Source organism: Somniosus microcephalus, chromosome 5, assembly GCF_052327205.1.
Source record: "Somniosus microcephalus isolate GS21.2 chromosome 5, FLI_Smic_1.0, whole genome shotgun sequence".
Classification (NCBI taxonomy): Eukaryota; Metazoa; Chordata; class Chondrichthyes; order Squaliformes; family Somniosidae; genus Somniosus; species Somniosus microcephalus.
Window position 1 is genome coordinate 207,473,942 of NC_140991.1, and position 12,608 is coordinate 207,486,549.

The window sequence follows — 12,608 nt, forward strand, 5'->3', positions numbered from 1 at the left end:
TGCCAAAACACTAATTGGCCCAGGGGAACACACAACTCTGAAATCAACTGGCCAATTAGGGGAAAATTGCAAATTTTTCCCACCTCTCAGTGGAGGCGGGTTTGGAACCTATCCAAACCGAAACCCGCCTCCATTGGAAAAATCGCCTCCTGAATGACTTGGATCACCCAAAAATTAATTGGGGCGGGCTGATTTAAAATACTATGCATCTTTGAAGGACACTATCCTGATCAAAAATGCTTGGCAAACCTTTTTTTAAATGTGTCGGAATGAAGAAAGCCCAGAAGAGCAGTGTCACCTTCATCACAATCTGACATGTGAAAGTGTAAGTGATGTCATGATCTAATTTGGCATAACTTATGTTATCATATTGAGAAACATTTTCCAAGTACACACTGGCACAAGGTACCACACCCACACCAGCATGTTTCAGGTAATCATGGGAGCACTGTCCAAGATTTTCCATTCACTGATTTAATTTTAAGTTATTGTGTTCCTACATAAACAAAAACGGTTTGGCAAAGGTTTTTCATGGAAGCAGTGCCCCTATAAAACCCATGAATTAGTGCAGCTTTATTGTTAATGCTTGACTGCTTTCAAGAGAGGAATAAAGGATTCTGTGTAAAAAAATGTTAGGATTATTACACATTTTCCACTCATTGATGATAAATGGGTGGAATCTAGCCTAATTCATTATTAGTGCTAGTTAAATGAAGAAATAGAGGTAGCCACCATACTTGGGCAAATCAGCATGTCATGCTTTTGTCAAAATGAACCCCAGCTTGAAAGCTAAATTTACCAGAATGACTACATCCACTCACTGAAATCTGTATCAGGAAAATGCCACATACAGTTCTGTTTTACACTTTCTTTCCAATCAAAGGGATGAGTTGCCGAATGCAACCACAGAAGAAAACAGCTTGAAACCATGTTTGAGGTTATTTACGTAAAACATGGTTACTTCCTGGCAAAATATTGCAGTAACTAGGAACAAACGGCTACGGAGTTGTATGAGACAGCTTCCTCTCGCATTGCAACATAAGAATGATCTCATTGTCACATCATGCAACAACATTTTTGAAAAAATGAATGAGGATGATATTTTTCCAATATATTTGTTATAATCCTGTGATGCTGACATCTCTGCACTCCCTGGGAGAACAACTAAACAAAACTATACCCGTTTTTCCATTTTCTGGGTAAAAAATCAATGTTGTGGGGATGAATTTTGTGTCACGATATCCCACGTCCAATCTCCTCTGGAAGTGTGCTAGCTGCCAAATTGGAAGTAGGTGACTTCCAGATGTCCAGGATGCCAGCCTGACATAGGCATTAGGTTCATATGCAAAACTTGATTAAAAATATATTTTCTTACCATTTTTTTCAAAAGTTGGAGAGAGAAGGGGATAATTAGAGGGGTTTAAAGTCAAATGCCACGAAGTTCGGCAGCTTAGCACTGGCAGTTAAGGCCGGTTTGGAGAATAAAATGGCCTTGCCTCGCTTCCTCCCACTAACGATGTGGCCTGCACTATTCGTCATCATGGTGAAGGGCGATAGTGCGGATGGGACGTGCGTGTGCCGGCAATATGCAGAATAGGCAGATCGTTATTTCAGTCAGTGTGTAACGCTGATTTGACGCACGAGCTGCCATTTTCGACGTCGCCATTCCAATCAATGCCCTCTCCTAAACATGCACAGCTGAACATGCATTCAGCGGCGCGAGGGACCCCCCCCTCCGACCCCACCAGCGCTACTTAAAGGGATACATCCAACTTGCAGGTAAGTTGATTATTTCTCTTGTACTGCCTCTTGCAGAGTTTGTGTGAATACTGGCTTGCTGGAAGACATTTATGAAGTTTTTTAAATGTGCAGGGAGTGCTGCTGGACATTGGGAAGGCTTTGGCTGCTACTGGAAGGCATCTGAATACAGCAATTGTTTCCAGTCATGGGCCCTCTACTTGCAGACCCCTCACACTGCAGCATGACAGGGAGATGGAGCAGAGACAGCAAGGGTGACAAGCTGCGTGCAGAGGGAGGAGGAGGATGGGGATGAGGGCTTCAGCAAGAGGCCTTGCCCACCTAGGGTCTTCAGAGAGCACGTCTCATTGAAACATACAAAATTCTTACAGGGTTTGACAGGGTAGCTGCTGGGAGGATGTTTCCCCTGGTTGGGGAGTCTAGAACCAAGGGTCACAGTCTCAGAATAAGGGGTTGGCCATTTAGGACTGAGATGAGGAGAAATTTCTTCACTCAGAGGGTGGTGAATCTTTGGAATTCTCTACCCCAGGGGCTCAGTCGTTGAGTATATTCAAGACAGAGATCGATAGATTCTTGAATATTAAGGGAATCAAGGGATATGGGGATAGTGCAGGAAAGTGGAGATGAGGTAGAAGATCAGCCATGATCTTATTGAATGGCGGAGCAGACTCATAGGGCCGAATGACCTACTCCTGCTCCTATTTCTTATGTTATGTTCTTATGTTCTCCCATCTGCACCAAAGCCAGGAGCAGTGGGTTCAGCAGCACTGCTTCACCAAGGAGGTGGTCAAAAAACTCTGCCACCTCTTTTAACCAGACCGGCAGCCTCAGAGCAGGGCGACGACAGCTCTGCCAGTGGCCCTCAAGGTGATCGTGGCCCTGAATCTTTTCACCAGCCGATCCTTCCAGGCTGGAATAGGTGACATAGAAACATCTCGCAGTTCGCCGTCCATCACTTCATCCAGGAGGACACAGAGACTCCGCACTCTAGGAGAAGGGACTTCATTGTCTTCTCTCTAAATAGAGAGAAGCAGGAGGAGTGCGCACATGGCTTTGCCAGGATATCGGACTATCCCATGTTGCAGGGCACCATCGACTGCACACATGTGGCTTTGCGGGCGCCGCATATCAATGCTGAGATGTACCGTAACCACAAAGGGTACCATTCACTTAACGTGCAGTTGGTGCGTGGCCACGCCCAACGCATCATGATGGTGAATGCTTGATATCCTGGCAGCAGTCATGATGCCTTTATCCTGTGCCAGTCTGCTGTGCTAGCAATCTTCCAGCAACCACGTCAAGCCCGAGGGTGGCTGCTCTGCACCTGGCTGATGGCTCCCCTTCGCAACCCCAACACTCGTGGCCAGCACTCATATAATGACAGCCATGCTGCCATGAGGAATAACTTCGAGCAGACCATTGCTCAAGCAATGGCTCCGCTGCCATGACCGTTCAGGAGGAGCCCTCCAATACTCGCTGGAGCTGGTGCCCCAATTCGAGGTGGTCTTCTGCATCCTCCACAACTTGGCCATCATGAGGGCACAGCCCTTGCCACCACGGGTTCCGCGACCACCTCAGGAGGTGGAGGAGCAGGAAGAAGAGGAGGAGGAGGTGGAAGAGGAGGAGGAGGAAGGGAGGAGACACATCCCTCTGTCACGGAACATCACAGCATCCTCTTGGCCACAATGCTGACATGAAAGCCACCACGAAACAAACATTCCAAACATAATTTTTTTTAAATTTCATTCATGGGATGTGGGATTCGCTGGCAAGGTCAGCTTTTATTGCCCATCCCTCACTGCCCTTGAGAAGGTGGTGGTGAGCCGCCTTCTTGAACCGCTGCAGTCCGTGTGGTGAAGGTACTCCCACAGTGCTGTTAGGGAGGGAGTTCCAGGATTTTGACCCAGTGACGATGAAGGGAGGGGATGGTGGGGAAGCAAGATGTGCATGCTTACACCATCAGCAGCTTGTAAGTGAGAAGGATTGTGGGATGAGGGGGAACTGGGATGTGAGAAGAAGGATTAGGTATGAGCATACTGTTATCATCAATGCTTTCAGCCTTGGCGATAGCCACAGCCTCAGTGGCAGCCCCTCCTATGGTGTCCAGCACTGTCTCCGCCAGCTGGGTCAGGTTCTATAGCCGTGCCTGCCCCCCACCTGTTACCTGCTGCTGGCGCTGGTTATGCGCCACCTTGGCCTGCAAGAGAAAGGGAAGTATGTCAGTGAGTGTGGTGCAATGTGTTTGGGTGATCTGCCTGTCATGGTTAAATAGCTGGCATTGTGTGCAAGGTGTGAGTTGTGGGTGTGAGGCTTGCAACAGTGGTAAGTGTGTGAGGGGGAAGTGAAGCTATGATTGTGAGGTATGAATCATGATTGAAAGAGTTTGTTGGTAGTTTAGTGATGGGGTGTGGTGCATTGAGCAGTGTGTGAGGCTAGTGGTGCAGTTGTTGGGATATGGCATTTGAAGATGTATTCACTCACCTTGACTACTCGTGTGAGGTTATTAAACTTCTTCCAGCACTGGATCCATGTCCTGGGAAAAAGACGGTGGCACTGACCGCTTCAGCAATCTACTCCCACTGCCTTCATACAGTCTGTCTGGAAGGCCTCCTGCGGGTACAGGACCGGTCTCCTCCTATCGACCCCCTGCACCAAGGTCTGCAGTGCTGTGTCCGTGAACCAAAGTGCCCTTTCTCTGCCCTGTTGCGCCATTGGTACTTTCCCCTGTCCTTAGCTACACCAACAATGAGATGCTTCTTTCAGAAAGCACCTCCCCTTTAAGAAGTGTAGACAGCGTTTCACTCTGCAGGCAACTTTTAAATATAGATCAGACTTCCCATGAAATTGGGCCCCCTGTTGAGCGCTGAGCCAACCAGCAGCACGTTCAGCATTGGGCTCAGTGTTTCAATCATATTAATCAGCAGCCAGCACGGAATTCAGAGTACTGAAGGGTGTGGATATAAGACAAAAGGAGTTTGCAGAAATAAGGTTGGTGAGGCCATGAAGAGATTTGAAGATGAGGACATGGTTTTAAATTTAATCCTCTGGGGATGGGAGGCAATTTAGTTCAGCAAGGCAGGAGTGATTGGCAAGCAGAGAGGATACAGGCAGCTAAGTTTAGAACTGGTTGGTGAAGGATGGGACACAAGCAAGGAGAAATTAGAGAACTCGACTCCAGAGGTAGCAAAAATGTGTATGAGGGTTTCAGTGGCAAAAGGGCTGAGGTAGGGACAGAGGAGGGCATTGCTTCGGAGGTGGAAATAATTACTCTTGGTGATGGATAGATGTGGTATTTGAAGCTCAGCTCTAGATTGAACCTCTCTTGAGTGACTGGCTGGGGAAGGAGTTAATGGTAGTAGCAAGACTTTGTAGTGGGAGCCAAAAAAAAGGCTTCAATCTTCAGGAATGTGCAATTGGAAGAAATTATGACTCATCCATGACTTGATGTCAGAAAGGCAGTCTGACAGTACGGAGGTGGTTGTGATGTTGAGAGACATGGTGGTAAGGTAGAACTGGATATCATCAACATACATATAGAAGCTAATTCTGTGACTGTAGACATTGTAACCAAGGGGCAGAATGTAGATGAGGAAGAGGAAGGGGATGAGGTCAGATCCTTTGGGCACTCTCCAGGCGATGGTGTGAGTGCAGGAAGAGAAGCCATTTCTGGAGATGTGCTGGCTGTGTTTACAGAGGTAGGAATGGACACACACAAGAACAGACCCACAGGGGACACCTGGCACATCTGTAGTCTACAGTGGCAAATGCTACATTTACAAGGGGCAACACCTTCAAAATTTTTCTTGTCAAATGAAGGCATCGGCAGGACAGGGCTTTCACTGGTGGGGGGCGGGCTTGGGGAGTGGCGGAGATTCTCCAATTCTTGTAGATGCCATTCATGAGGTAATCAGGGCTCTTCATATCAATTCATGACCAACATCAACAGAAAGGGTTTGCGCTAAATTACTCTTCAGGTGGTATCTGAAGACAGAAAATGACACAATGGCTTAGAAATTGGCCCACTTACCGCCACTCTGGCGCCCTTCTCTGGCATGGGACTCGGCGGCCCCCATTTTGGTGAGAGCCTCAGCGCCTGGAAATGTAAATTAAGAGAAGCTGACGTCAGTCGGTGTGCAATGCCGACATAACGTCACTTCAGCGAACTTGTACCATAGTGCTGAGTTCAATGCTGCGACCTAAGCTTGCCATGAATTCACAGCATTCATCAGTCAGGCAAAGGCACTGCTAGCACCTCTTAAAGGGACTCACACACATCTTCCACAAGTTTGCATTTAAGCTATGGGACTGGATTTTTTTTAAATTTCGTTGAAGCAGTCCCTTAGTGCAATACATGTTAAAAGTTTTTTAAGTGTGCAGGGAGTGCTGCTAGACGCTGGCAAGGCTTCGGCTGGTAAAAGAAGGCCTCTGAGAAGATAGAGAATGCTGGAAATACTCAGCAGGTCAGGCAACATCCGTGGAAAGAGAAACAGAGTTCACGGCTGGAAATTTGCCTACCTCAGCGGGTCCGGAGTCCATGGGAGGTCGTGACCCCGCTGCGGGCTCCATCCCACTGTTGAAAATTAACTTACCTTAATGGGGCCTAATAAGCCCACCCTGCGCGTTACCCAGCCCAATTAGATGGAGCGGGTCTGGTGACCTGTTTCATGACGCGTTTTCAGCTGGGATATTTAAAGGGACCATGGCCACATTAGATTTGAAGTTTAATCTAACATAGTACTGTCAGTGCACTACAGCATTGGAGTGCTGCAAACACTGACAATGACTGCACAGAGGCAGAGGGCTGCACCCAGATTCTCTGATGACTCCCTCCATATGCTTATGGAGGGAGTCAGAGCACGCAGGGAGGTTCTCTTTCCTTCCGATGGGCGGAAGAGACCTCCCTAGGAGACCAAAACAGCCTGGTTGCAGATTGCAGAGCAGGTCACAAGCAGGGATGTGGTCATTAGATCAGGAAAGGTTAGTACAAAGCCACACTCAACTTCATCCTTCTGTGCCTCTCATCACATCCCCATTACTCTGCCTTCCCTACCCTACTCCTGCACATCCTTACTCACAACAACATAACTTGCATCTCCACCCATCCCTCTCTCTCTATCTACATTATCACATCCCTATCTCACTAGCCACCCCTCACACACACCCTCATCCTAGTGCAATCATACCAACTAGCAACACACAAGGGTAGCCACTTGGGTGTTTTATCCAATGTTTATGTAAAATTTCTGTTAATGTGGTGTCAAACATAAAATGTTTTATTTTCAACACTTTCTAGTCTTGGACAGATTTGTCTGCACCTTTGGAAGTGGCTTAGTGAGTTTCAGTGAATGGCGAGACATAATGGTACCCCCCACAATGGTGATGAGTGTGAAAGGAATGGCTTGGTCATTGTAGGGATGCTTTATGGTGTTGGCGTGGGGTGGTGCCAACCTGGCGCCAGGGTGTACAGTGTAAGGTGAAGTAGATCTGGCCAAGTTGAGGCCATCCCTGGCATCCTGGGCAGCAATGTGGTATCATGCTAATGCCCTGTGTCCTGTACAGCACCAGCTGATTTCGGAGAAGGTTGTTGTTGGTGCTGCCGGTGTGCCTGGTGCTGCTGGCGTTAGGGCTGATCGTGGTGGGATTCTGAAGGTCAAGGTGAGATCGTTTCAAAGGCACCGATGCTGATGGAATAGATGGCAGGTGAGGTTAAGATGACAGAAGCGATGTCAATGGTGAGAGAGGTTGTTTCAATGAGGTGACACTAGATAGAGAGTTTGCTCCAAACACTTGCAAGCAGCATAAAGCTCAATCTGTCTTCCAAATGCAGTAAGCAACAACTTCTAACCTTGAAAAGTGAACACCTATGAAATGGAAGCTTTTATAGACCATTTGCAGGTGTCAAGTAAAGAAATCATCCTATGCTGACACAACTCCTGACCTGCTTACCTGATGTGATCCCGAGCAGCGGGGAAGCCATTGGCAAACTCTAAAAATCTAATGGTAAGCTTAGAATACTATTTAATTGCCTCTTAACAATCTATCTAATGATCTAAATTGCTCACCTGCTGCTTGGTGTCGGGTCTGTTTAGTGATGACAGACCCGACATCTGGGAGACTACTGTGGAGGTGGGTTGACAGCAGGTTCCCTACCCTCAGTCAAAAACATTTTTTCCCCAGCTGACCCACCACCAAACGCACCCGCTGACCCCCCAAAAAAATTCTCCCCATGTCTTTGGATGATGTTGCCAAAGGGCAGAATTTAGTTCAGGAAGAGGAGGAGGAGACCAAGGATAGATCCTTGGAGGACTCAAGAGGTGATGGTACGGGGGCTGGAAGAGAAACCATTGCTGGAAATGCTCTGACTACAATTGGACAGGTAACAGTGGACCCAAGCGCGGGCAGTCCCACTGAGCTGGGCAACGGAGGAAACAGTCGCAGAGGATGCAATTTGTGACTTCAGTTAGGGCTGTTTCAGTCTGTGACAGGAGTGGAAACCCGATTGGAGGGGTTCAAATATAAAGTTACGGGGAAGATGGGCACGGATTTGGTAGGCGACATGCTAAAGGACTTTGGAGAGGATAGAGAAGTTAGAGATAGGGTGGTAGTTTACAAGGACAGAGGGGTTGAGGGTTTTTTGTTTGAGGAGGGGGTGATGATGGCAGATTTAAAAGGGAGGAGGAACAATACCTAAGGAGAGGGAATTATTTACAATGTCAGCTAGCATGGGGCCAGGAAGTTGGGTGGTCAGCAATTTAATGAGAATGGGGTCAAGGGAGCAGGAGGTGTGCTTTGTACACAAGGTGAGCTCAGAAAGTATGAGGGGAGATAGAAGTGAAACAAGAAAAATACATGGGTTCAGGACTAGGGTGGTGAGAGCCTTTAAGGATGTTTGATTTGATGGGCAAAGGTAAGGGGGCATGCAGCACAGGCAACTAAACAGATGGACTCAATCTTAGTGACAAATAAGTTCATGAACACCTTGCACTTGTGAGGGTGGAGGGAGGAGTGGAGAAAAGAAGGCGGCAGGTTAGCTTTGTTCTCCAGAGAGGTGGGCTGGAATTTTCCGGGGTGGTACGGACGCGATCGGTGGTGGGTCGGGTGGGAAAGTTATTTTTGACAGCGGGGGCACTTCACCCATTTTTTTTTAGGTGTGGAAGGGAGTTCAGCTTTAAGAGCTGAAGACTCCCATTTGGGAATTCTTTTTAACGTTAATTTTTTTTTTCAGAAGGCAGTTGAGCTGTAAGGGCTAAAACTGCCTATTTTTATATCAATTTTATTTCTACCATTTCAGAAGGTATTGCCCGTTTAAGAAAACGACAATGCATTGCCCTTTTAATATCCCACAATGCTTTGCGAAATCACAGCCTCGCTTTCAGAGGCTGCTGAAGCAGCAACGCTGCTTGTGGATACCATATTGGGGCCTGATGCCGGGACGAACGCCACCAGAAGGGTGTTACACGGTAAGTTTAGTGTTGGGCTAATAATCATTAGCCCCCAGTGACAATTTTTCAGTCCTTTCGGCGGCCGTTAATCCGTGGCCGCTGTGGCACCAGCGGCTTTCGTGCCACACTCGAATTTTTAGCCCGATGCCTTCATTATATGATAGTGTAATGTGTAACCACATTATTTGAAGAAAAAACTCTGGGTAGATGACTCTTAGGCAATCAAAGCTGTGCTCTGCAACCAAGACTGCTTAAGAAACCTCCCAACAGCAGAGGAGCACCTCAGCCTTGCTGTTCCTTGGATACCAACTCCATTTTCAAAAAAGTGTGCCATGCAGCTTTGGCACAATGAAAAAGTGTGTGAAAATGACAATGGCTGTGTCCAATGCTTCAAATGGTACCTACTTGAGGGAGCGGATGTTTCTGACTTAGGTTCATGTCATGGTTGGTAGGCATCACAAGAAACATTTGCAAAATTGAGAAGTGCAGGTACCTTCCTCTTCCTCCAGATACAGGAAAACTTCTTCATGATTTGAAGCCTTGTTCGGCAGGCATAGGTGACTGCATTGATTCAATCAGTGACATGCAGCTTCCACCTGTACTTTTATTAGAGGGTTACCTTCAGCCACAAACAGTGCTACCCTCCTTTGATGCATCTCCTGCAGCAGAACCTCCAAAGCTTTAGCGTCAAAAAGTAGCAGTACAAATATCTCCACAGTATCATTGTGAACAATTAGTCAGCTCTTCTCTGACCAAAACAACTTACCATTTAATTGTGAACTGCAGCCCTTCAAGAGGAAATTGGAGGGTAGAATTTCTGAGTCCTCGAACATGGCTGGGTACCTCACCCTGCAAGTGTTTACTGAAATACCTGGGTCTTAGAGCACATGATTTTCTGATGCATGCTCATTGTGTGTGAGGTATGTGAATGCATGCGAGGATTCCTATATTAATTATATCTCCTTTCTTAAGCCTTGCTATTTTTTATCATCAAAATTTATAATCTGCATTCCAAACTCTTTTAGGGAGATGGTAAAACACGGGTTCACTGAACACGGAATTGCTCACAGATTATCCGCCCATATCACAGAATCACAGAATCACAGAAACCCCACAGTGCAGATAGAGGCCATTTCGGCCCATCGAGCCTGCACCGACACATATCCCACCCGATCCACATAACCCCTACACCAACACATATCCCACCCTATCCCCGTAACCCCACTCTCTTGAAATACTGTCTGGCATAGTGGATGTAATTCCTTACTGTTCTGGCTATACATCCCCCAGGCTCTCTGGCACTGAGGTTCAAATTGAGACGGCTTGGCTAACCATGTCAATCTCCATTTGCTGGTTTACAGAAAGCTTTCTCAAATTCTCTCCTAAAAACGTTCTATTTAGATTAGCATTCTGGATTGTAAAACAGAATTTAGCAGCTGAATGCTGGAATCAATTGGGTGTCATGTGCTTCTTTCTATAAAATAATATTTTTACCTGTTGTTGAGAGAACCCTGCAAATTGGTTGCTATGAATTAAAGCATAAAATACATTTGTGCTTCGTGAAAATCAATTCTGCACATTTCAACAACTGCAGCATTTTACTAGTTACCTGTGCTTTTAATTATCTTCAGGTTAAATCAACTCTGTAATTTCCCCTTGGGAAAGATCTAATTACTCCTGCTCTTAGTAAGCTTTCCCACTTTCTCCAGGCTTTTAATACCAATGGAAGATTTATGATTAAGTTATACAACATTTTCTTGACGAGCAACAAATCATGCTCCTGTACACTCCTCACTTACATGGACAAGGCACCTACATATAGATATCTGCCAGCAACACTGACAGAAAATCTGCAATGTGACACATCAGATGGTATCCCTGCCAAAGTAGAATTAATTCAACTGAAGATTTTAAACTACATTCAGCCAGCTCCTATCAGACTCAGAATATACGTCATGTGGGTGACACATGTTGGTGCTGATATTACCTCAAGGGCACCTCTATAAAGAATGTGTGCACATCCCCTCCTTCTGGGCAAAGGCAAGACATCACTTGCAATGTCTTGCCCACATCCCATCTCACCTGGGTGACCTCATCTTTTTTCAATGGTCCAAATTACAAGGTTACACTAGTTCTGGCCTTTATTTGTAAAACATGCCTATTATCAAGTAGGAGCTGAGCCAATATGCTAATGGTGTTGTGGTGCACTATGTTGGGAGTGTGTAAGCATCCCTTCCTTCAACTCAGGTAGAGAACAGACTTCATCAGGTGAATTAAGAATCAAGAATTGGGCTCATGGGTCCACTCAACCATCTCCCTATGCCTCATTTTACCGTAGATATTCTCGCTTCAGTTTTCTGTACTCCACATCCCTTTCTCCATCGTGTCCCTTGCCATCTTTGCTTACATTCATATTGACACTTCTTGCTATCCTTCCCCTCTGCACTATGATTCACTGACTCCCATCCAGTTCTCTGGTAGGGCCTGATTATACAACAACAGCAACAACAACTTGCACTTACATAGCACTCCTCACTTAAAGTAGTCTGAAACGTTTTTACAAGGTGAAGAGGTAGACACCATGCAGGAAAACATAGAAGTTGGAGGGTGGGGGTGGGGGGGGGCAAGAGGCCAGAATTAATGGTGAAAGAAATTAGTTCTAGGAGGCTTTTCAAAGCAGGGAGGAAGATAGCAATGCAATACCTATATAAACACAATAGGTACAAGGCAATGCAATATAAACAAGCATTAGATACTCCTTGTACCAAACTTTGCTTGCCAACACATGATGGGTCGGTAACCAGAGGGCACAGTTTTAAGGTAATTGGCAAAAGAACCAGAGGTGACATGAGGGAAAAAAATTATGCAGTAAGTTGTTGTGATCTGGAATGCACTGCCTGAAAGGGTGGTGGAAGCAAATTCAATGGTAACTTTCAAAAGGGAATTGGATAAGTACTTGAAGGGAAAAAATAATAAAGGGCTAAGGGGATAGAGCAGGGAATAGCTCTACCAAAGAGCTGGCACAGGCACGATGGGCCAAATGGCCTCCTTCTGTGCTGTATAATTCTATGATTCTATGCTAAACTTTGATGTTTTCTGCCTGCTAAGTATCCTATTGAAGGGATGTTTCAGTGTGAGACAAATCCAGGGAGAGAGAAAAAAGCAGCAATCATGGGTAGTAGTCCAGAGATGCAGGTTGGCCATCTGCATGACCCTCTTCAATAGGCTCTCTGGTGTGTAGACCCATCATCTGCAGGGTCATTTCCTCCAGATGGGTTAGGTGATTCAGATAGGGGGTGGGCGCAGCTGGTTGCTCATCTCGCCCTTGTGTTGTGAGCTTCCTTTTCCTGCAATCATAAACAGCTTGGTGAATGCTTCATGAGCTCTGCCATTGCTATGCAATAGGTC

The 12,608-nt window shown here is 46.3% G+C and overlaps 1 protein-coding gene across 1 annotated transcript in view; it reads right to left on the reverse strand.

The window, feature by feature from the left end:
* The window catches only part of creb5b (cAMP responsive element binding protein 5b), a 665,061-nt gene that overhangs the window by 400,546 nt on the left and 251,907 nt on the right, over positions 1 to 12,608 (reverse strand). The window lies entirely within an intron of this gene.